At 37.6% G+C, this 26,149-nt stretch overlaps 1 protein-coding gene across 1 annotated transcript in view; it reads right to left on the bottom strand.

The window, feature by feature from the left end:
• The window catches only part of IL23R (interleukin 23 receptor), a 168,448-nt gene extending 150,064 nt beyond the window's left edge, over window positions 1-18,384 (bottom strand). Inside the window, exon 1 of the mRNA XM_044086805.1 lies at window positions 18,291-18,384. The gene's annotated coding sequence lies outside the window, so the exon portion shown is untranslated. The remainder of the gene's footprint in view (window positions 1-18,290) is intronic.
• Window positions 18,385-26,149: the final 7,765 nt, after the last annotated feature.

Here is a 26,149-nt window from a genome sequence, read left to right as displayed (position 1 = left end):
AGGATGTACTGCTCAGCAATGGAACAGTTTATTAAGAGAGATATTGGGTACATTGCTTTCTCACTCTGTTTCTGGTAGTCCAGTCCATGTCTGATCAATACCCATAGCACTTTTTCATACACTGTTGCAATAAATTCCACTCCCTTCCCACCTAATACCTCACACCAGGGTTGTTTGTTCCAAACACAGTACTTTGAATTTGTCTTCAATAAACCACAGCTGACACATTTCTAATTACTTGCTCAATATTTTCAAATCTTTTCTGAGGCTCCTTCTTCTCATCTTCTTCTCCTGCTTCTCTATGTCATCAGTGAAAATTCTGACCCTGTTCTCTGTTGCCTCAGTTATGTCTAAAGCAAACTCATAGAAGAGAACTAGACCATAGACACGCCCCTGTAGTGCTGTACTAGTCAATTTCCTTATTCCTTACACCCTGACCACAGTCTTCTTTGCCTTAACTTTCAAGTAATCAGAAATTCATTTCATAGAGTTTTGGTTATAATCCCAGTCCCTACATTTTTTTCCCTGCCAATGGCCAATGTGGGACCAAATCCAAGGCTTTGGTGAAACCCGCATGATTACTTGTACCCTACTGGTATTTCTGCTTACCAAATGTGAATAATGCCATCTCAAAGATATATATGGGTACTAGATGAAGGCTTGATGATCAACAAACAGAGGGAGGAAAAGCAACTAAAAATAAAGAAAATATATGGGTCATTTGGTATATGAGTTAACTCATTATTGTTACAAGTAGTTTAGGGGAGATCAACATGCCAGTGCACATTGTTCCCCAACATTTTCTGGCTGATAATGTGTATCTCTCAAAACTTCAAATTTAAAAGATGTACTGCTTCTTTCTTTTTCTTTGTGAAAAGCATATTAAAATAATTTTCAAATTCAACTAATTATTTATTAGATCATCCATGACTATTGTATTATTTTCTCTTTTTTACTCTGACAAAACATTTGTACAACTGCATTGAATACTTTCTTGAGCTACTTTCTCTTATAATTTGTCTTTGCTTACTGTAAAATATAACACTGCCTTTTTTGTATATTTGTCAATGTTTACTTACAGGAAATATATATATATATATTTTTTTTTTGTTTAATTACTATAGATGACAAAACAAAAGACTAATGTTCACTCGGTACAACACTTTCAGCATTTCAGCATTCACTCAATAGCAATTCAAATCAATGGTTAATTTAGCAAAAAGCCATACTTTAGTGTGGGTTGTGCAAAATTTAGCTATAGCTGATGTGGCTTGATCACAAAGGTGAAACCCAAAAGAACAGATAAAGCTAGCTCTGGGTAGATAAAGCATCCACAAAGTAAAATTGGCTTATTGCTAGTATACCTTATTGATCTGTATATTTTCTTTTTAATTTCTGAGGTTTTTATCTCTTTAATGTTCTTCTATTTTAAACAAAAAGTATCCTTGCTTTGGATGATACACCTGAATTCCTGCAATCATTACTAATGCAATGAGTGAAGTCACGACCTTTCCTCTGGGATGGACAACCTGGCATTGGCTGCACACTCCCACCTTCCACATGTTCAGTCCCTCCAATGCTTATGCTACTAGTTGAATAAAGGTCATTTGGGTTATAGCTAGGGTTTTATCTCTGTATGCCACAGGGCTGGATCTCTGTCTTTTGAGCCCATTTGTGTGTGTGTGTGTGTGTGTGTGTGTGTGTGTGTGTGTGTGTGTGTGTGTGTGTGTGTGTGTGTGTGTGTGTGTGTGTTTGCGCATGCACATGCATGTCTACACATTTCTACATACTAATTTATTTGTGGATTGTTCTATTATGAGGTGTTGGTTTCATTGAACTAATATGCATGTTGGTTACCTATTAGTCATCCTAATGTCCATCCATCTGCATTTGTGTTTATGTGTGGATATGGCAAAAAAACACAGTGATGATTAACCAATGGAATCTTGCATAGCTGGATAGCCTAACATTTTTCTAACTTATGAGATCGTAGGTTTACCCCGGGTATCACTTCTGTGTCACTGTTAGACAGAGGCACAGTATACTAACCTCAAAAAAGGGCATAGCAAAATTAATTTAAAATGGGTTGCGAAAGCCAAACACACTCTGGCTAAGCTTATAAATGCCCTACGGCAGATAGCCTAGTATGAACCTATGAACCTATGAACTTAGGTTAATAAGAACTAATCTATTCCGCCAGTTTCTTAAAATATTGAATAAGCTGCCAATAGTTTCAAATAAGTAGCTTAGCTTTCATCATGCCACAAAAATGACCTTGCATGTGTTCTTCACATTCTTGAAATAGCCTAGTTTTTAACCTACATCCTGTTCTGGCTGGTCTAAGTACCTGCCACCCTTCCTGTGTGAAAGTACTTCCTTATATCATGCCTAAGAAGTTTTCCAATATTGCATTTTGTTCTCATACATGTTTACTCAATATGTTACCTATCTGTGCCACATAGATTTTCATGGAGCATTTTATTGCTTTATTGTACAGCACCCCTGCCTTCTTTCATCAAGACAGTACATATTAGCCTCACATATTTAGTATTTACATGGCTTCTTGAAAAAAAAATGTGCAGCATTCTATAGCTCCCTCTGAAGTGATTCTAACACTACTTTATTGTTGGAAAGATGCTGTCTCCAGAAATGCAATCACTGCTCTAGATGACAATGGTCTGTAATGAGCAAGTAACTATTGTTTCTTTCTTACCAGCTATTCTTCTTTCTGTTTATTCCAGTATCAACTAGTATTTGTTGCTGTTTTGCCACATGAAGTGCTTAATTTTAGATAATCTGATAGCATTACCACCCCACCCCAGCAGGTACTTTCCATGTTTGTTGCTACTACTGGTTTCCTTCCACTTTTGTATTTGTTTCTAGTTTTTTTTCTTCCCAGATACATTATTTGCCCATTTGTTTCATATAAGGTTTTGTTCAAAAATGACAGATGTTTTGCATTCCCAATATTCTTCATCTCTCATGGCAGTGAATTACAACCACGCTAAGTCAGTGTCCTATTTAGTTAAAATCTGATACTTTGAAGTCAAGAGCCCCGCATTATAGCTGAGTAGACTTTACACACACACACACACACACACACACACACACACACGTATATGCACACAATGATTTTAAGCCACACCTTCATGATATTTTGTTCATAAAGACTGTTTGCTTCCAGATCTCAGATCCCTTCTACTTCCCCATTTGACAACTCCATTGACTTTTCTCAGGTAGGGTCTAGCAACTGTGATCTGAGGCCTGTTGCTTGTATGATATCAAGGATGACTCTAATACATGTGGCTATATTCATGGCAGTCTATTTAATATGTGAATTAATTAAAGCACTCACCACCACCAACACCAACAATAACAACATATATCATTTTATTATTATTTGAATAATAAGGACAATCCTTGTTTTACTTCTTTCTTCATCATAAGTCACTTAAAAATAATAGTGTGGAAAGTTAGAAAATTCATTCTCCAGCTCAGATGGTAAGAATTATGACAGCTATATCTTACAGGTATATGTGTGTGTGTGTGTGTGTGTGTGTGTGTGTGTGTGTGTGTGTGTGTGTGTGTGTGTGTGTGTGTGTGTGTGTGTGTGTATGTATATATATATATATATATATATATATATATATATATATATGTGTGTGTGTGTGTGTGTGTGTGTGTGTGTGTGTGTGTGTGTGTGTGTGTGTGTGTGTGTGTGTGTGTGTGTGTGTGTGTGTGTGTGTGTGTGTGTGTGTGTGTGTGTGTGTGTGTGTGTGTGTGTGTGTGTGTGTGTGTGTGTGTGTGTGTGTGTGTGTGCGTGTGTGCGTGTGTATGTGTGTGCATGGGTGTGTGTGTCTCTACCTAAAGTCTTGAAAATTTGTTCATGACATACAACTAAACTAAACATCCTCCATGAAATATACAGTAGAATTATATTTTGAAGAGAAGAAAAACACTTGACATTGACTCATGCCGTTCAGTCTGGGACTTAATGGCAAAATAAAAATAAAAAATTGAGATGTGCCAGAAAACTACTTAAATACAGAGAAGTAAAACAAAAAGTTATGTTTATTACATTTTTCTTCCTTAACAGGAAATCTGAGTGAACTAATTGCTTTGGTTAAAATATATATGGCAGTAGCAAAAATGTCAAAGTCATAGTGAAGTACTATGGAAAAAGCAGTGACTAAAAATATAATAAGATATTAGATTAGAATGAGGGGGCACATTTAAATGATATTTCATAAATGTTGCTAGGTCAAGTGGCACCCTATGCAGTTCCCCAAAACTGATGTCCCTTAAGTCAAAGTTGATTAACTAAAAATAGTCTTTCTAAAAGATATAAGATGAAAAAAGGTATATTTGCTCCTGTTGTTGTAGGAAGATGCCTGTTACAAATGTAACAAGCAGCTTGCCACAATTAGCAACACAACATACTGAGCACATCAGCACTTTAGCCGTGAACACAAACACAGTAATAACATTCATTTATGAAGCCACAATCTCTTTGTGGCTTTATACATCAAGGCTAGTACTGCAGAACAGCACCATTGTTACATGGAGATTGCACTCAATAACAGGTTGTGCCTGGAGCAGTCATCCATTTTACCTTAACCTAGTTATGGCTCTGTGATCATGTGATATTTGTGGAGAGGACAGCTCACTTCTATAATTCTAACAGTGTTCAGGCTTACATCAAGATACTGAATATGGTCTTGGGAGATGAAGTGCATAAATTCAGTGTTACTCCCTAATTACAAACAAGGAAGATATCATCCAAGAATCTTAAATAAATTTGACAGTGCCTGTAATACTCCACAATAAATACAAATTTCTTCTCCCATAGCACAAAGACCAATAATAAAAGGCTGTACTTCTGCAATTTATAGAAAGGCCATCTATCCCATCTCCTTTCTACATTTTACCAGCTGCCACTTTTTCCATCAAATAAAGAATCTTATCAAAAGACCTAAAATTTCATGGCTGGTGTCAGAAGATTCCATTTTTAGTGGTAAGATGGAAATGTTAAAAGTGATATTGAAAGAAAGGGAGTGTCTAGAACCCTTTTAAATGGGATAGCAGAGGTGATTATGGTTGGAAGACTAACTAAACATATCCCTGCTTTAAGGAATAAAAATCAGGTGGTAGTACAAGGCATGGTGATAAACAATAACACCACCTTATCCTTTGAAAAAGCACTGGTACTATCATATAGTGTGTATTCAAATAAAAGAACATAAGAAAAAATTGGGTGATATTTCCCCGTCTAAGTATTTTGCCCATTGTGGAGGGCATTGTGGCACAATTTGTATATAAAAGTAAACCTAATAAAAAAAAAACAGGTTTGAAAATATCAACACATTAATAAATACCATATAGGTTGCCCATTTATTAAAGAAAAGGAAGTGGTGGTATTTAAATTGTGGCAGCAATGGGATGATGTGAATGACTCTTTCTTTCTATATAGGAAAGACTGAAAGAAGTCTATGTGCTAGAATTTATCAGCATATATACCATCTTTAAAAAGGACAAGAGTGCCTTTAAAGAGACATGCGGTTATGTGTTCCAACAGACATGCAGTTATGTGCCCAAATTTTAAAGCATTTTTATTTTTGATTCCGGAAAAGGTGGCAGTTTCCCCTAATGGTAGCGATTGGGAAATGAAACTGTAAGAGACAGAGTTGGTTTGGCAACTGAAAACTGATGCAACTAATGACCCTGGGTTAAATGGCACTTTAAGTATATTAGTAATATCCTTAAGTTAAGAGCAGCCAGGATTTGATTTAAATCTGTTTAATGAATTTTTTTTCAAAATTTTAGTGTAATATTTATAAATCGGTGTATTATTGAGTATTTTTGCATTACTTTTAAGTATTACTAGTGAAATATACCTTTAAATATTCCAGGTTTGTCCAGTCACATGATACTATATCACATGACCCTTTCATCTTTTAAATATGGCTGCATAGATTGTTAACAGTTCCACAGAAGTCCAAACATAGCTCTCAACCTTCCATCTCCAAAATAAGGAACACTAGCCCTCATAATGTGGAACAAATGGACAAAATGTGGAACACATACTAATGGCTTACAAACAACTTCAACTAGGAAGGTCATAGGGTGGCTAAAATATGCTGGTTTTACTTATAAGGAAGATCTTTTAATGAATTAAAACAATTAATTTCTATTTACCATAGATTTCACTTAAATTCCTGACACTGAATGTGTGACAGACCCTTTCAATGTGGAACTTCGAGGAACGTGAACTTTTTAAGACTCCAAATGAGGTACGTTCCTCGTAATGAGGTACACTTGAGAGGTGTGAGTCCAAATATTATTAGGATGAAAGTATTTAACAGATTTATGATGTATTCCTCTATGACATCTGATTCTTGTGGACTAAGTAATTTTTCAAAGGTGCATTTGATTACAGGGTGGATTCTACATATAACCCCTGAATGGACTAAGCTGCCATTTCCTGTTTCTGATGTGGCCTATAGTACCTCTCTCCTTGCTTACTTATTTATACTCCTACTTTCATTTCTTACCTTATAAAGAGTGCTGAACATCCTCATTTTGCTTTATTTTCCCTGAATTTCCCATAAAATTCATTTCTCAGTATGTTTACATTCCAGGCACGGTTCTGCTTGCCAGATATGGTTCAGCATGTACCAGATTTCTGATATTGCTAATGTGAAGACACTGTCCATCAAAGTCACTAGGTTAGGCAGCTTTCTGCTAGAGTACGGTGATTGGTAATTGCTTCTTTCCATGTTTCATTTGCTTACGATTTTACCCTCATTCACATTAACACTGTATAGGCTTATTTACCCCATTTACCACTAATTTCCTTATATTGTTTACTTACTTACTTACTTCTCTGATATTCTGAAGGGAGGAAGAACTTAATGTTCCTGTTGTTTTTCTCCTCCCTCTACTAGCATGTTGAAATTCTTGTTGATGAAAAACAAACTTTTTTCACTAATCACTAAGGATCTAAGTTCCTCTCCCTGCAGGTGCAGACTTTCACATTAGTGTAAATCTTTACCATCTGTGTTGATTGCTAACTACAAGTAAATCTAAATCCATGAGCCCTGCATCAGTTCTTCAGCCATATACTAGCAGCAGTGGAAAAGTGACCCCTAGCCTTATCCATGATATACATAGCTAACACCTCAGGGAATTTTACACTATATGCCACTAGTCTAAAAGTGACCCACAATGTCTAAACTCCTTTTCTACTGTCTTGTTCTCATAAGTACAGTAATGTCTGCATATTGCATTTCCAGTGCAGCAGCTAGATACATGACAGATAATAATACGTTATCAGTTAAGCACAACAGACTGTAAGCATGGGATCATTCATACTGTGGTGATACTGTTATCTTATTCAAACTGACTGCTGAACAGTGTATTCTACTTCCTAGTAAGAACTCCTTTAATCATAAGCTGCATGCATGCATGATGTCTGAAAAATTAAGTATGTTAACTAAGAGAACCTGTTTGTCAGTAGATTCCTCCTGTGTGTAGAAACTGTGCGTCATAATACTTGCGCACACCATTAGAATTCAGATCGCCATTCTAATATTTCACCAAACACATAAAAGACATACAAAGATAAGCACAATGATACTCACACACACACACACACACACACACACACACACACACACACACACACACACACACACACAAACACACACACACACACTCACTCTCATACAACCATAGAAACATACACACTTTGATGAAGGAACAGTGTACTGCCAAGAGGAAACCATTACAAACAACGGAACTATACATCAATAATTCAAAAAGAGGATCAGAAACTAAGCACTTTAGTTGGAATGGTGTGAAAACTGTGTCTTTATACTTTCACAAATTCCTGTTGTTTTGCTCTGTTTTCAAATCTCTGTAAAGTCATACTTTCTGTCCCGATTACAAATATATATCATTTAACAATGATAAGGTTATTGAGAATGTAAAATGAGTTTATAAACCATGTTCAAACCAGTAAAAACACACATTTTATTTACCTGCTTAGTGCATTTTTCGCCACTATGTTATAACTTTTATTGTTCTGGACATTTACAATGTGCTGTCTTGATCAATATTCAGTCTTCTCTGTACCATTTTAAGTTTCAAGTATCGTGAATTATTTTAGGCCTTCTGTTTTCTGCCTGCATTTAGCCAGGATTCATAAATGTTTAATGCATTGTATTGTGCAGCACAAATTATTAGGGTTAGTAGTAACATACAGGTTACGGGTGATTCCAAGACAAGCATAACACAATAGCACGGTATATAGCACATGCAAATGAGGACCTCCATGTAAGTGAGCCACAAAATGTATTTAAATGATGACACCAAAAGTGATGAAAATGTAAAAAAATGAGCACACTGCACCATGACACATATCGGTTCTTTTAAAACTGAAAATCATGGTGTATGGGAGGAAAGTGATGTCAAGACTGATAGCAGCAATAGCTCAACAGCGCATGTTATCAGCTACCATCAGAGCCAGTGCCCACAGTGTTGGCCTTCACAGCCACCAGTGCCAAAAGAGCAGGTTGAGACAGCACTTGACATACCTCTGGCTCACTCAGCAGGACACTGTGGAGAGGGAGTTTGTAAGAGATCTTATTAAACTGTGTCATCCACAAGCAGAATTAAGAGGGATGACTATGTTCATTCCTGTGGATATTACAGTACACGTGGCTTAAAGAACCTGTTCAAACCATGTGAACCACCAGAGCCAAATCCATCACAAGAAGACCTACCAATTGCCTATAGCTCACTGACTGTTGGGGGTGCTGGCTGGGGGCTGCCATGACATTTAATTTTTAATAAAAACAATTACATTATGTAACTTTTTAGACAGTGCTCTTCTATAAGAAAGCACTCTGCATGCATCAACACATGTACATTTACATTCCTGCTTTTCTGAGTGCATTGACACATGTACATTTACATTCCTGCTTTTCTGAGTGCATTGACACATGCACATTTACATTTCTGCTTTTCTGTGTGCATCGACACATGCACATTTACATTCCTGCTTTTCTGCATGCATCGACACATGCACATTTACATTCCTGCTTTTCTGCGTGCATCGACACATGCACATTTACATTTCTGCTTTTCTGCATGCATCAACACATGCACATTTACATTCCTGCTTTTCTGCGTGCATCGACACATGCACATTTAAATATTGCTGCTTCTTTTTCTTCTTCCCACGTGTGGTTTAAACTTGCTATGAGATTCCTTCATTACTGCTGTGAGTTGGAAAGTACATTCCTTTGGTAAGTTTATCCAGCCGAGACTGTATGCCTTCAAAGTGTCCGTGTGTATGTGTGCATGTGTATGTGTGCCAACCACTGCCATTTGAGGAATTGTAACTTGCTGCAATTTGTAAATGTTCAAGTCACCTGTGCTGCTGTTTGATGTTGTGTGCCAACTCTGCTGCTGTTTGGAGAATCTGAACTTGTTCTCACCGTTTCAACTCCAAAATGTGGAATGTTACCTATCATAACATGGAACAAATCGGCAAAATGTGGAACACTTACACCTTCAACAAAGAAGTTCACACCTTGGTTAAAATGTGTACCTTTATAGTTATTAAAAGTTCTTTTGATGAATGAAAGTGATTCAGTATTAGTTAAATATTAGTTTAAAAAATTTTAACACTAAATATGAGGCAGACCCTTTCATTGTAAAACAAAGTTTTTTTAAGATTCAAAATGAGGAACATTCCTCATACTACACCTGAAAGGTAAGTGCTGATATGTGCTACCATTTGTAAATTGCATCCCATTTTGATTGGGACTGAGGAATTGTGGTGGAAAATGCTGTCATTAGGTACTGCAAAATCACCAGTTTGTTATTACAGACATAGGTAGTGTGTGCGTGTGTGTGTGTGTGTGTGTGTGTGTGTGTGTGTGTGTGTGTGTGTGTGTGTGTGTGTGTGTGTGTGTGTGTAATTACTTAGTTCCTATATCTCAAAGTAGTTATGGTATAAATTGGGAAACAAATTATTTTAGTAAACAGGAGCATCACTATATGATCCATGTTCTTTGGGTGTGATCCTTGGTTTGTTTATTTTGCTGACTGTTGAGTGTGCTTATTTGGCTGTAAATATGCTGGGCAGCATGAAGTCTACAAGTTTAATTTAAAATATTAACTATGAATTCATTTTTATATTAACTTGTTTTTTGCAGGTATAAGGGTGTAAACACACTGTTTTGGACTACAGCAGTTTGTCTGGCACTTAGTACAGATAAGTAGGCTATGAACTATTAATGAGCTGCTTCCAGTTGTACAGAGTTTCATTCCCACAGTCTTCATTTGCCTTGTATGTGAGTCTGACTAAGTCACTTCTTATAGGTTCATAAGTTCATAGGTGTGTATTAGGCTAATGGCCCTGGAGCCTTTACAAGCCTAGCCCATAGGATTACCCTGGCATCATGCCACCCAACCTTAGTTCCCAATGCCTCTGTCAAGTAGAGCCACTGGGGTGATCCCCGGGGTGAATTTTCTATTTCTCATCCACTCATCAAGATTTCTCTTGAAGAGGGCCAGTGAGGTGCTCTGTTTGACATGTATGGGAAGTCTATTCCATAGCAGGGGCAGTCTCTGGGTTATGAACCTGTCCCTCCAGCATGTTCTGTTGATTATGGTAATGAGGTTGAGGTCTCTGGAGTGTGTGGTGCGGAGGGATTAGCATTTCTTTAGATATAGCATTTTTAACAGAGCTGGGTCAGAAATGGCTTTGTAAGTCAAGCAGAGATCGCCTCTAAGTAAGCAATATGAGACAGAGAATAGTTGGAGTTTTTTGAGTCTGTCCATATAGGACAAGTATTTAAGGCCTAGGATCCTCTTTCTGAGGTACTTTTGCGGCCTCTCCAGTTGTTGCAGGTGTCTAGTAAGGTACATGCCAAATGGGGAATTGTACTCTATGATTGGCCTAATGAGGGAAGAGTAGAGGGAGACAATGACCTCTTTCTTCCTGGATACAAAATCCTTAGTAATGAGATGTGCCACATAGAAGGACTTTCTGACCACAGTGGCAATGTGGTAGTCAAAAGAGAGGTTGCTGTCAGCCTGTGTTCCCAGATCTCTTATAACACCTTCTGTGTTCAGTGGACTACCATCGACGTGGCAGTTCATGGGAACTGGGTTTTTCCCAAAGGGGATGACAACACATGGTTTTGACACCAGTCGCTGGTCTCAGTGAGGCCTTTCTGTAGGATGTCAACATCACTTAGGGAGTTAATAATAGCTCCCAACTTGCAATCATCTGCAAACTTTGTCAGCCGGAGTCCCTTTGTGTTGGCCTGGACTTCAGAGAAGTAGATACCAAACAAGACAGGACCCAGGACTGAATCCTGTGGGACTCTACTCGTGACTGGTCGGCAGTCTGACTTAAAGTCAGCTACTTTGACACTGTGGGTTCTACCTGTAAGCCAGTTTGCAACCCACCTAGTGATATAGGGGTTGATGCCTAGCTTAGTGAGTTTTTCTATGATTCCTAAGTGGGGAATGGTATCAAAGGCTTTGGCCAGATCGAAGTAGGCTGTATCAACCACCTTGCCTTCATCCACAGCTCTGGTGACTGACTCAAAGAAGTCGCCCTGGTTGAGCAGGCATGATCTACCCTTCACAAAACCAAACTGTGTGGGATCCAGAGTTTGGAGATTTCCTGTATCCTTGTTTATTAGGTCCATAATGATGTGTTCCATAGCTTTGCATATCAGACTCATCAGGCTAATGGGGCAGTAGTTCCCACGGTCTGTAGTCACTCCTCCTTTGTGAAGAGGAATGACTGTAGTTGCGCCATTCAGTAGGGACAAAGCCTGAGGTGAGGCTGTCATTGAACAGGGCACACAGGCGAGGTGCCAGTTCACTCTGTAGTTCATGTAGAACACAGCCAGGGATACTATAAAATAAAAAGGTGTGGTGGCTACAGAGAAAAAACAACACACTTTTATTACCAATAAAATAAATAATTTAAGTAAGCTCTTTCGAGGTAACCCTCTTCTTCAGACCTTAATAAAAACTTATGCAAGCATTCAGTTTAAATGTAAATAACAACCAATAAAAACACTTAATGAGAATTAATGTGTCAAACCTCTTTTTCTTAAGAGAGGTTTTAAAGAAACAGCACTGTTCAGGCCAGGAGAAACATAAGCCTTAACATCAACAATCCATCTCAACTCTATATATTCAGTTTCATTACGTAGATCTCCTTCTCTTAAGCTCTCATTAATTTTTTGTTTTTTGTTGTGATTGGTCCTTTAGGGGTAAAGTTGGCACTGAATCTGTCGGCCAGTATATTGGCAATATCTGTTGACTCAGTATAGGACGTACCATTGTGCAGTAGCTAAGAGCAAATCTGGGTATTGCTGTGGAGATTCTTTACATAACTATAGAAGGCCTTGTGGGTGTCTTTACTATCTGCTGCAATTCTGTTCCCATAGCTAGCTTTAGCGGATTTGATGAGGGATCTCAACTCTTTGTTGAGGCTGATAAGGGAGTTTTTCCAGTCTTGGAACTTCACCTTATTCCGCATCAGTTTCCTCCTTCTGTTGTAGAGTTTGTTTATGGCATGGGACTACCAGATTGGCTTCCTTTTTTTTGGAGGACAGCATCTTGGTTCTATTTGGTATGGTGAGATCCATGCACTTGTGTACGTGTTCATACAGTGCACTGGCATATGATTCAGCGGTCATGCAACTATTCTCCATTTGCATGGTTGCCGTGAAGTTAGCCACCTCTGTTTTTAGGAGCCCAAAGTTAGCTTTGGAGAAGTCTTTCATGCTGGTTACCTTTGTGGATGAGAAGGTTATGGATTTCCAAGGTGATTAGTTTGTAGTCGGATCTAACCAGGGAGGAGTTGACTATTGGTGTAGAGCAACGGTTGCCCATGTTAGTAATGACCAGGTCAAGGATGTTGCCACCTCTATTGGGGGTAAGAACGAGCTGGTCCAGGGCATTGGAAATGTTGGGCAAGTGCACTGGTACATGAGTAGCTTTCTCAGTTAATGGAGAGGTAGTTGAAGTTAACCAATAGACTATTAGGTTGGACCCTAATATTCTCCAGGGTGCTTAGGAATGTGGAGTGTGAGTCTTGGGAGATGGTTGGAGACCTATAGCAGGCTGCGACCTGAATCTCTGTCTTACCCAATGTTAGCTGCATCTGAAGTATCTCTGATGCGTTATGTTGGGCTCCCAGTCTGGAGGTGTGCGCATTGTTTATGAATATGAAAGCACCATATTCATAAAGGATGTGCACACCTCCAGACTGGTAGCCCAACAGAATGCATCAGAGATACTGTATGCATCAGAATATGTATATATTCTTGCCCCTGAAAAAGAAACGTGTCCAGTGGACTATCCCAGGCTGCTAATAAATGTATTGCTTATTTGTCTTTTTGAATTCCTGCACCCTTAAGATAGCCGCTAATTAGTGATTTGCTAAATGTTATTTCACTTTGAATGCCAGCACATCTCTTGTAGTACAATGGACTACCAAACACATTTTCAAAAAATGTGAGTTTTAAAGGATGATAAGTTTATTGTTGTTCATACTAAGTCTGTTTTCAGTGTATTTGATTTTTTCATCAGATTGCTTTCAGTGTTTCTGCTGCAAAATGTTTAATAAAAGTTTTAAACTTCATCCAAAAAGAACAAAACAGCATGCGTAGTGACAGGTTTAACAATGTTTTTATCATAATTGTGGGCCCTAATCCATTGCCCTGCCTAGGGCCGCATTTGGCCATTTTCCATATCTGTCACCCACAAGTGGGATGCATGGTATACTCATTTAGTGTATACTAAGGTATGTGTGGCTTTAGCCATTTTAGTTACAGGGAGCATTCAGCAACATACCGGGGACATGTATAGATATCACAGTCATCCACAGAATGTGACGGAGCTAATCCGGCTCCGCAGGATGGTATAATTTATGAGGCAGCCCATTTCTGTGAGGTCCTGCAAGCCATAGATTGCCTACACATTATGCATATCCATCAGACTTTATTATATTGATATCATCTATCAACATAGTTTGCTTCTTAAAAATTCAGCAAAAGATAAATGCTTGTATATACATGTGTAACAGTTATTTAGAGCTCATTTAGGTAATGATCTTCTATTCATCTAAAGAGGGTGTCTCTGTGGCCGGAAAAAAAAAGATAAGAAAAATATTTGCATATCTATATATGCAGACGAGTAAGTGTGCACATGTACATCTGCGTGAATGTGTTTGCATTTGCACTTGAGAGATGCAAGACATTTTCTGAAAAGCCTCACTGAAAAGATTCAGACACATGCATGTGTTCATTTCCTTCTAAAATGTTTTGAGTCAGGTCTCAGTTTTGTTTAATTCCAGCAAGTAGATTGAGTCTTAAAGAGCTTCAAAATATATTTATTTGAATGTTATTTATTACACACACATGCAAACCTTTTGTTTTATATTTTCTTCCTGCACAGTGGCACTTTTCTTTACATAAAAGGAAGGATCATTTCCTAATTTAGCTCAAAATAACAATTACACATGTATACAAGCAAGTGCATTTAACTGAATGTTTAAGAATCAGGCCATGTTGGCACATTGCATTAATATAATTCTTATTTGCATTTTACCAGGGTAGAGTACTAAACCACATGGACCTTTTTAAAGACTCAGTAACACAATATTCTACAAAAGCTTATTTAAATACCTCATTTTGAGCTGTTTGTTGTCTAAAGAAATTTTCTGTGTTCTCTATGAATGCAAATGCTGATGACTTTTTGCATAATTTTTGTAATAAATATTTCTGATAATTAAATCCATCTTAGTGTGCATTTGTGGTAGTTTTTTTTCAGACTTATCCTGGAAGAAATGTCTGGTTAATTGACTTGCTCAGTCATATAATAGGAAAATGGAGTCAAATACTGCTTAAAGAAGGACCTTATTAATGGCTGATAGCCTTAATCCTTTACCTAGCTATTTGACCCAGATTTAAAACCCTTAACCCTATATTTGCACCCTTTTACCTTCACCTATAAATTATTTCAGCTCTTGTGCATCAAATGTACCCATATACGGAGGTGTGTATATAACTAACTAAATAATTTCTGGCTTGGTTGTTAGTGGTTAGTAAGAACCAAGATATGCCGCTTCCTCATACTTGGTTTGGGTCCTTTTCAGAATACCCTACTAGTACAATGAATCATGACTCACTCTAAAGTAACTTTTGAATATCACAGCTGCCATCTATCAGATCAGTACATATTATCTCAAAAGTCAAGTTTACATTCATTGGCAAAATCTTCTTTATTGGATATTGTGCTACTTTACATCCTAGGGGAAGGTCATACAAAGTATGCATTGACAGTCTTGTCAAAGATATTTAAAATGCTATCACAGTTATGAATATGCATTAGATTTAATTATTGTAGCCTCATACTTTCGCATATTTCCACAATGCTTTCCCAGTGTAATAGATTCTTCAACGGAAACTCACATTCCACCTAAATGAAAAATGATGTCATAAAATATTTGGAGTGTATTGTAAAATCCACCCATCCCAGCTCCTTTTCCCATTTTTGCACATGGGGCTGAGGTGTCACTTCACCAGTGCCATCTACAGCCAATGTATACACAGTTGTGTGGCTATCTCTCCCATGGCTGTTCTTCCTTACCACACATACACACAAATAGCCAATTTAGATTGTCCAATCCACCTACTGCATGGATTTGGAATGTGGGAGGAAACTGGAGCACCAGAATAAAACAAATGCAAAGACAGGAATGATATGCAGACACTGCACACAAGGCACAGTAGCCGAGAATTGAAATGGAGAACCTCTTGCTGAGAGGCAATACCAGTATCCATTGCACCACTGTGGGGTATCCTTTTCTACCTGGTCTCTGCTTCATATTTTCTTGTTCTTTTTGATAAATATATTCCTGCTCAGTTGTTACGTGTAATGTTTATAAGCAGCAGGCATGGATAGATGCTTTTTATCAGTGTCTGGCTCTTTAGCTTTTTGCCATAGTTCACATTCCTAATAGCAATGGTTCCTTCCAAAGAACCTGGTCTTATTTGTTTTCAGCATTGTTTCACACAGATCAGTGCTGTTACTGCTAGCAGTATATCTGTGGTGGCAAAGACTAGTGGCAGTAGAAGTGGATATGTTTTGGAGGTTGTGCCCTATGTCACTCTGGAATTTTTTTCATAACCAGATGTGTTAAAATGATGTTGCATGTCCACCCTCTGCTTATTACAGCATTACACATTCCTATCACATTATAGCTAATAATAATATCTTCACGTTTGTCTTGATCCATACCTTCTATCATGGTCTCTGTACAAAACAGCTAGTTTCTACCTCAGGTCACTCAGGCAATAAACTGAAGTCCAGTTTTCCACTTTAGATGCCGGTATGTTCTTCATATGCTTAGTGTTTTATCCTTACTGACCCCCCACCCCCCACCCCTCACCCAGGAGTCTATAAATGTTTTTGATCTCAGATTGTTAACATCAAAAATGGATTTTTAATTGCAGTGTCTTCAGTAAAGTTATATTTTAACCTCGGATTTTTTGTATATAATCAATGGTACATGGCCATTTTTTAGCTCTCTTCTTTATTCATGAGTTAAGCTGGCAAGACTAAATTAGACCCAAAGATACCTTCCACGGAGTAACCTGGGTAAGTTACCTTCCTGCAAGATTCATATTATAAAATACAGATTATCAAAACCAAGTGAAAGTAAATCTAACAAAATACAACTTGTTTACAGTTCCCACCATTCCTTGAGTACTATGGAATCAGTCAACATTTAAAAGTGTGACAAGCTTTATGTTACATTTTGTCACAAACTTATGCAGGTACTACTTATATAACATAATACTGTTATCTACCTTTAAATCTATAAGTAACCTAAAATGTTGAATTTTTTCTCTACATTTTGATTTCCAGATGCCGAGACTCTCAGAAACAAAGACATATCACCATTTATGTTATTATAGCATTACCCATGTGATGTCATCCCATTTCAAATAAGTTTGCTTCTTGCATGATGTTTCCATATACGTGTGTGTGTGTGTGTGTGTGTGTGTGTGTGTGTGTGTGTGTGTGTTTTTAATGGATTATTTTTTCCATGTACTCTATCAGTTTATGATACAAGTGATTTCAGTCATAGATCTTGTAGTGTACTAAAGCAGAGTTATTTTCATTAGTCTGCATGAAGTGGTCACTTCTTAGTTAAAGATTAAAACAGTTTGGTTTCCCAGCAGAAAAATACTGTTTGGCATAGCAGTGCAGCAGTTAGTGTTTTCACTTACAACATTTCTGCTAGTTCACGTCTCAGATAGGGTGTTTTTTGTGCAGAGTCTGTCCATCTTCCCAGAATCATAATAGGTCCATCAGTTGCTCTCATTTCATCCTACATCTCAAAGATTTGTTGTAGATGAATTGATGATCTTCCCTATTATTTGTAGGTGTAAGTGGCATGTATATGTAATGGCACTTTTTTCCACTAATGAGCTGACACCCTATTCAGGATGTTTCCCTGCCTTACACACTCTGAGAGCTTGGAGACATTATCTCTCCTTTGACCCTCAAATGGATTAACAGGGTAGTAAGAGAATCAGTTAATGTAAAAATACCTTTTTAATTGACATTCTTCATTTGTTTACTGATGATGTTTAGAGATGCTACTATATTTCCTGCCATGCTTTTAACTTCTCAATAAGCTTCACCTCTCCCTTATACACAAATATACACACACTTTTTATCCATTTTGCTTTAAAAATATTGTAGTAATATATTCAGCTGGCGTTTTAATACAACAAATGTAAACTACAGCATGCATTTAAAGCAAAACTGCAAGTTCCATACATCTAAGCACATTATTATTGGAATATGTATCATGGTTTAGCATAACACAGTCTAGTATCAAGGTATCAGCAGCCCGAATGAACAGGTTCCTATGCTTCTCATCACACATTCACATGCTGTGTTCAGCAAAGACATGTTCAATACATCTACACAACATGCTTATTGAATTTAAAATATTGTTGAATGAACAATCACTCAAATTCCTAGGTCTCTAAAATGTAATGTTAACAACTATATGCTTTGGTATAAGAAAACTGTCTGTTTGCAGCGCAAAAGATAAGACCAATGTTTCCTAAATGAAATGGCATAAACTCACATTTTACCAAAATGTACTTTTAGAGCAACTTTCTGTGATCACAAGTTTTCACACAACATTAGATACAAAGCAGTTAAGTTACCTTTAGATGAGCAGTGATCGTGTTTCTTTCTCAAGTAATTGAGTTGAGTGTTTCCTGCAGTATCTCCTTTTCTTCCTGTATGAACACGAGGAACAAAAGAGACGTTGATGTACATTTGCAGCACAGAGGAAAATGTCAGTATGACCTATATCAGCACTGCCTGAAACGGAATCCACACTTTCTATATTAAATATGGTCACATGACTCAGAAGGGGAAAAACATATCATATTTTTGCTTTATGTCACATGTAAACTATGCAACAGAAAAAAAACAATCTTCTACACATGTATGTGCATGTGTGTGTGTTGTGTGTGTGTGTGTGTGTGTGTGTGTGTGTGTGTGTGTGTGTGTGTGTGTGTGTGTGTGTGTGTGTGTATGTGTGTATTTTTTATACGTAGGTTTATTGCTTCCATCTTTTTTATCTGACCTGACAGTAGCCAAGATGCTGACAACTTTTCACCATATTTAAATATAATGATTTTTTTTAATTAATTGAGTAATGGGCTACATCTATTCTTATCATTTCGGATATAATGCTATATGTTGTGGACACAAAGCTACACTGAAAGATTCACAGGAAATTCACCTTCCCTATATTTTACCTACCTGCTTAAAGTGGACATCCCAGTTACATCAAATGGGGTGTGTTTAAGCGGCAGGTGGTTTATTTATCTAGAAGAGCAACTACAAATAACACCTTTTCACAAATAATTGAAAACAATGGGTAAAATGCCTCATGAAAGATGCAGTAAAAAAATTGTTAGACATTCTTAATTATGTTAGGGGAAAGGTGATACACTAATTATGCTCCTAGATTAAGTAGTAACAATATGTTAAAAGGTAGGGATGAGATGTTACCCAGAAAATTTACAACTCTTTATGTCCCTTAATATTTTCAGAGGATTTGATGGATATAAAATGCACAATACATCACAAACTGGATCTTACTCCCATTTTAATAGACAAGCTAATTTAGAATTTAATTTAGAATTTGTTACAAAGGCTCATTGTGGTCACTCTGAAATATGATGCTTATGGAATCTTTGCATCTAGCTTCTATAGATTTTGTTATTACATTAACAAGGATCCTAATATTGCAGCACCGTCTGTGGATAGAAGTTTTAAGCTAAATTGTCTATTTAGACAATTTAACTTTGGTAGAGTAGTATATGTTACTCTTTTTTGTCACCTGTACAACATTTAATGTGGGCAAGAGTTAGAGAAGACTACATCAAGGGATTCAAGAACTACTGTATGCAATTAAACACAAACTTGGTACTAACAAATTGTTTGCATATTCAGTGCAATATGTAATAACATTGAAAATGTTCTCTTCTTTGGTATTGATGGAGTCAAGGGTGACAGAAGAAAAGGAGACACTGATTCAAAGGAATGTTATGGCAAAGTGGACTGAATGCTAATCACAGAGCTGGATTAAACAACTGCATTAGTATAAAATGCATATCAAGATTAAAAGTAAAGTAATTGTACATATTGCTTCAGTAGATATGCATAGATTTTATAAACTAATTGCTATATTTTATGGAGGATATGACTTATTTTTAAATTACTGAATGACTGAAGATGTTTTATTTGGATGTTTTAACCATCTCATGATTGGTATTGTGTATTTAAATGGTGTGTTAATTTCACTAATTTATTTCTGAGGACGTCTATATTAAACAGACCAAAGTGTTCAAATATTATCTTGGGTGGGGGTAGTAGTCATTAAGCAGAAGGTTTTGCTTTTCATTATTGATACTTTACTTGTAGGAAAACTTTGCGTCTGTACTCTGATGAAGTAAATTCAAAGTGGTAATGAAAGCACATAACTTTTATTAACCTTTTTTTGCTATTGGTGTGGATCCATGACTCTAGTTCTTCTTATTGCAACAAGGTGGATTTTATTACTGGCTTGTGTATCCTTGTGTTGGATTCTGGTTACTCATTTCTATCCTGTTATTCCATCCTCTAAATGAGTAACAGAGTGGATGTTCTCCTATAACTTTGTCAAAAGGATAGAACAAAGCAACCCAAGAATTCAAAATATTTTTTGTTGTGAAGGTAATGCAGGGACTATGAGCTGACAGGATAATTTTCTATGTTATAATTAAAGAAGAAAGGGGCTTGACACATTTCAAAGGGAACAAGAATGGAATTATAATAAACAAGGTCACAGATGGAAATTCTCATTCTCAGTTATACTCTAAACTGATTAATGATTAAAATGAATAAACTGCCTTCTGTTTTTTTTCCCGTTTAAACTACAATAATTTTTCAGACAAACATTTAACAAAAAATATTAATTTGTCTAGCATGGACTTTTCTTCAGAAGTTCATGGACTTATACAAATGAGATTTAAGTTAGTGCTTACAATTTTATTTACATATAATTGCTATATTTTATGGTGGATATGACTTATTTTTAAATTACTGAATGACTGAAGATGTTTTATTTGGATGTTTTAACCATCTCATGATTGGTATTGTGTATCTGATCAGTACTAGCAAAAAACTTCGATCACTCATAAAATCATCCAAGGCCAACTTTGAGAGAAAAATCGCAAAAGACACAAAAGACAATCACAAGGCCTTTTTTAGCTATGTTAGAAACCTGGGTGGAAACTCCCAGATATGCTCAGAGTTAGTCCAAAATGACACAAAATGCACTGAACCCACAGATATTGCCAACATTCTGGCAGACAGGTTCAGTGCAAATTTCTCTGCCCCCTCCCCCCCAAAAGGAGAAATATCTATCCCGGCAGAGTGTAGCCTCCCTAACATCTCAGATGCCCAGGTGAGAGCTGCCCTCTCCAAAGCTAAAAACACAGCATCAATGGGACCAGACGGTGTCCCGGGCTGCATGCTACATGAATTCCAAGAGGAACTAAACCCGCACATAAGGCTGCTGTTTAATCTTGGCCTTACTACAAGATACGTACCCAATGAGTGGTGTACAGCAACAGTGGTCCCACTCCACAAAGGAGGTGCTTCTACGAACCCTGGAAATTACCGCCCCATAAGCTTGACAAGCCTGGTCTGCAAAGCTATGGAAAGGATCATTATGGAACTCATAAACAAAGACATTGGGGACCTACAGACATTGGATCCTACCCAATTCGGCTTTGTCAAAGGCAGATCCTGCCTTTTGAACCTAGTCGACTTTTTTGAAACAGTCACTAAGGCCATTGATGAGGGTAAGGCAGTTCACACAGCCTAGTAAAACACAAGAAACGAACCACAATGTTATCCGATGGACCAGGAAACACTACCGATGTAGTGGAAATTCAGGCAGTTCCCTCGCACATTTATGTGTACTATATAAGTGGCTCTAGTACATTTTTTTATGTTATCTGAAGAAGTCTGTGGAGACAGACGAAACCTAGGTAATTTCTCAATAAACGGTGGAATACAGAACGTTCGTGGAGCAGTTTCTTTCACTTTACAGTTTGGATTTTTTATGTTTCACATACAATACATTCCTTGGGATTGCGAGGGAACTGCCTGGATTTCCACTACGTCGGTAGTGTTTCCTGGTCCATCGGATAACATTGTAGTTCACACAGCCTACCTTGACCTTGCAAAAGCCTTCGACACAATACCCCACTCGGGCATCATTGACAAACTCACCAGCTTAAATGTAAACCCATATGTCACAAGATGGATTGCAAACTGGCTCAAGGACAGAACCCACAAGGTCAGAATTGCTGGAGCCATGTCAGACTCTAAGCCAGTCACAAGCGGTGTCCCACAGGGCTCAGTCCTGGGACCCCTCTTGTTCGGCATTTATTTTTCCAAGGTGCAAGCAAACATAGGAGGATTGTGGCTGACAAAGTTCACAGATGACTGCAAACTGGGCGCCATAACTGATACTCCAGCGGACACAAGCATCCTTTAGAAAGGCCTCATAAAAACGGATAATTGGTGCCAGAGCCATGGCCTTAAACTGAACACTAAAAATGTATAGTCATACCCTTTGGGAAAAACAAGGTACCCACAAATTACCACATAGGTGGTAATCCATTAAGTACGGAAGAGGTAATCAGGGACCTAGGGACCCAAGTCGACAGTAACCTCTCATTTGACACTCACATTGCCAAGGTGGTTAGGAAGATCTTCTATTTTGCCCACCTTATCATGAAGGGATTCACATCTAGATCAAGAGAGGTCATTGTGCCCCTGTACTCTTCTCTTATCAGGTCCATGATTGAGTACAATGCCCCATTTGGGATGTATCTTACCCGACACCTGCAGCAGTTAGAAAGACCCCAAAAGTTCCTCACCAAGAGGATAAAGGGTCTCAAACATATGTCATATGCTGCCCGGCTGAAGAAACTCCAGCTCTATTCAGTCACATACCGCCTACTCAGAGGTGATCTATGCCTGACGTACAAAGCCATGTCCAATCTGGAATTAATGGACATGCTCCACCTCAGAAAATCCAAATCCATCAGAGCCACGAGAGCAAGAGATTTGAACCTTAACACAGAAATAAATAGGATGTGCTGAAAGGACAGATTCATAACCCAGAGGCTCCCTACACTCTGGAACAGAATCCCAGTCCATGTTAGGCAGAGCCCCTCACTAATTCTCTTCAAGAGAAATCTTGACGAGTGGATGGGAGATCGTAGGTTTACCCCGGGGGTCATCTCTGTGTCACTACTAGACAGAGGCACAGTAAACTAAACCCTAACTGGGCATAGTATTCTCATCCCAAGGGGTGGCGAAAGCCACACACACTCAGGCTAGGCTTATAAATGCCCTAGGGCAGATAGCCTAGTATGAACCTATGAACCTATGAAAATGAATTTTAATTTGATATGCAAGCTGCATTTAATGCATTATTTGTGAACAACGTGCTCAGTTTATTAAAGGTCTTGTTTCATACTTTCTGGTTGTATATTCATAAAACAGAGGATTCTTTGCTTCTCTGTAGAACCTGTGGTGAGAAGCTTCTTTTCTTTGGGAAGCCCTGAAAGAATTTAAAATAGATGAAAATATGGATATACAAGTCTCTCTGACAAGGCACCATTTCATGGGTGATCACCTCAAATGAGTATGGTCATAAATGAGAGAATCCCTTGTAAAGCAAACAGCAGTTTGAAACAGCAAAGCACAAAAAAATGTTTCTGCAGGAGGGCAAATCCTTGGTACCCTTAACATGACTACTACACCAACACAAGGAAAGGAGAAATGCCAGGTAGACTGACAATTTTACCTTCTGGAGAAAAGCTTGGAGGTCACACACTGATGATTGCACAAATGAATGTCAGTCACTAGTGTTTTCTGGACGAGCCTGGCTTCCATATGCAAACTACCAAAATGAAGCTATCAGCAATAGTGACTGCAGTGAAAGAATTAATGTCAAAAAGAACCAATATAAATGATAAGGATGAAAAAATACTAAAACTTTCATGAGCAAAAGAAATACTGAAACTTTATGTGGTAACATTACAGGATGTCCTTTCTCCTTTACACAGTTAACTATAGTGAGTATGACATATGGTTGTTATTGTTAAACGACTCAAGAGCACTTCAGCTAGAATTTCTTCTTCTGAAGATAAATTAGTAAAGATGGAAGATAAACTGAACAGACATTCAAAAACATTGTAGCAAAACAGAAGTTAGTGAAACTAGAAGCAAGAAATCATAAGTGCAATATATTACTAAGAGGTCCTCTAAATTCTATAGATCTTATTGGTAAAGTGAGGGGAAAATGTTCTTTATGCTTTGCAAACCAAAACATGATAAAGTGCTTGTTATAGAATGTGCAGCAGAGTACATACAGTTTTCCAACATGTATAATGTAGATTAGTCCTACATAGAATGCTTAACTTCCAGAATGCAGTAACTATTACCAAGTCTGAAAATGCTCAAAATGATACTTCATGGAAAGAGCATATGCCGGCATTTCTGTCTGATATTCCTCTTAAACATAAGCAAATAACTAGTACCTTTCCACTGATTCTTAATTAAAAATTAGATCCATTTCCAGATGTCATACACTGTGAAGTTCATAGTTTCATATGGATAGAAAAATAATTGGATAACATTTAAAAATAAAGCAGTTCCTGTATTATAGAACCTTTTCCACTTCAGCCTAATCAGAGAGTTTTGTTTCAAAGATTTCAATATTATCTTTATGAAGTGAATTTATAGGAGTTTTGGTTCTGTTGTGGGTCTAGCCAGTTTTAATATGTTGAAAAACATACACTAATAGTTTTGCTTTTGTAAGTCTATAGAACTGCCTTCATAGATTTGACTAAACATAATTTTAGTTTTTCTGGCATTAATCTATCAAAATTGTCATAACAGTTGCAATATATTTACCTATTGCAATTTTCTCAGAATAAATTCACCTAGACTGTAATGTTAGACAATGTAATATTTCCTATTCAGCCATCCCTCCTTTGTTATACGAGCAAATGTTATGAGGCTGTATTTTTTGGGCTTAGAGGAGAAACACTGTTGTGATTTACATACCAAACTAAGTGAAATGAAAGCACTCAGTTGTTTTCCATGACCTTTTCTGCCTTGATGATGACTAATTAAATATGAACTTACGCTTCTTTCTGATCCATCTATTTATCTGATCTGCTGTTCCGATCTAAATCCAGCATCTCTGTTGCTTACTGCTGAGGATGGTGAAGAGCATGATTGTGTGTGTGTATAACTATCTGCTTTCTCCTAGGAAGGGCTTAAAAGACATTCCTATACCCAACACGAAAGTCAATATCTTTGTGGATGGTTCCTGTGGAAGAAATCAAAGGGGACAACTGATAGCAGGGATATCCATTTGCACCGGAGATACAATATTGTTGTAACAGATTAGAGGGTTTTAGTGACTCTGCAAAAAGCCTTTGAGTTAGCCAAAGACAAGGTGGCCAATATTTTTACAGACAGCAGTTATGCTTTTGGGGTGGTACATGATTTTGGGTAACTTTGGAAAGAGAGAGGGTTTTTGACCTCTCTGGGAAATCAAATTAAAATTCTGGCTACATAAAATCATTGTTAGATGCACTTTTGCTACCTAGGAGGCTGTCTGTAATCAAATGTTGTGTACATCAAAAAGGCATAGATGTTGTAACAAAGAGCAATAATTTGGCCGATAAGCTGCTAAACAAGTAGCAGAAGATTGTTGTAATGATCTGTGCATGTTAACTATGACAAACTCCAACAGTAATGATGTGTTTGATTTTAAAAAGTTGTCAGCCTTTCAAGCTGAAGCATCACAGGGAAGAGTTCAGAGGCCACCTGAGAACAGACAGATGCATCAAATCCGCTGATGGATTGTGGTGGCATCCAGATGGCCATCTGGTGGCACTTGTCTCTTTACTACCTTACCTGGTAAGGGCATATCATCTACCAGCCCATGCAGGTAAGACAGCTTTATTTAATCAAATTACCGAAGTTGGTATACCCCTCATGTCTCCTCTTTGATACTTCAGTATGTAAATGATTGTGCTATATGTCGAGTATAATGTTAGTAAAAATGCAAACATTAAGACTGCATGTTTACCACCACCCTGGGGACCTTTTGCTAATGTGCAGCTGGACTTCATCCAGATGCCTAGGGCTCATAACTTACAATTTATTTTGGTGGTGGTGTCCATGTTTTCGACATAGGTGCAAGCTTACCCATGTCACAAAGCTGACACAGTCACAGCTGTAAAGAAACTCATGTATGATTTTATACCACAATATGGTATACCGTGTACTAACAATAGTGACCAGGGAATACATTTTAATAATTCATTAATTAAAGAGCTATGCAAAATGTTTAATACTAAGTTGAGTATTCACTGTCCCAACCACCCACAGTCATTTGGATTAGTAAAAAGGGTAACTAGGAGCCTTA

This window comes from Protopterus annectens, chromosome 10.part0 (assembly GCF_019279795.1).
Source record: "Protopterus annectens isolate FY-2018-M chromosome 10.part0, PAN1.0, whole genome shotgun sequence".
In the NCBI taxonomy this organism is placed as follows: Eukaryota; Metazoa; Chordata; order Ceratodontiformes; family Protopteridae; genus Protopterus; species Protopterus annectens.
Note: the sequence above shows the minus strand (reverse complement) of the source record. Positions and strands in the feature narration are given on the sequence as shown.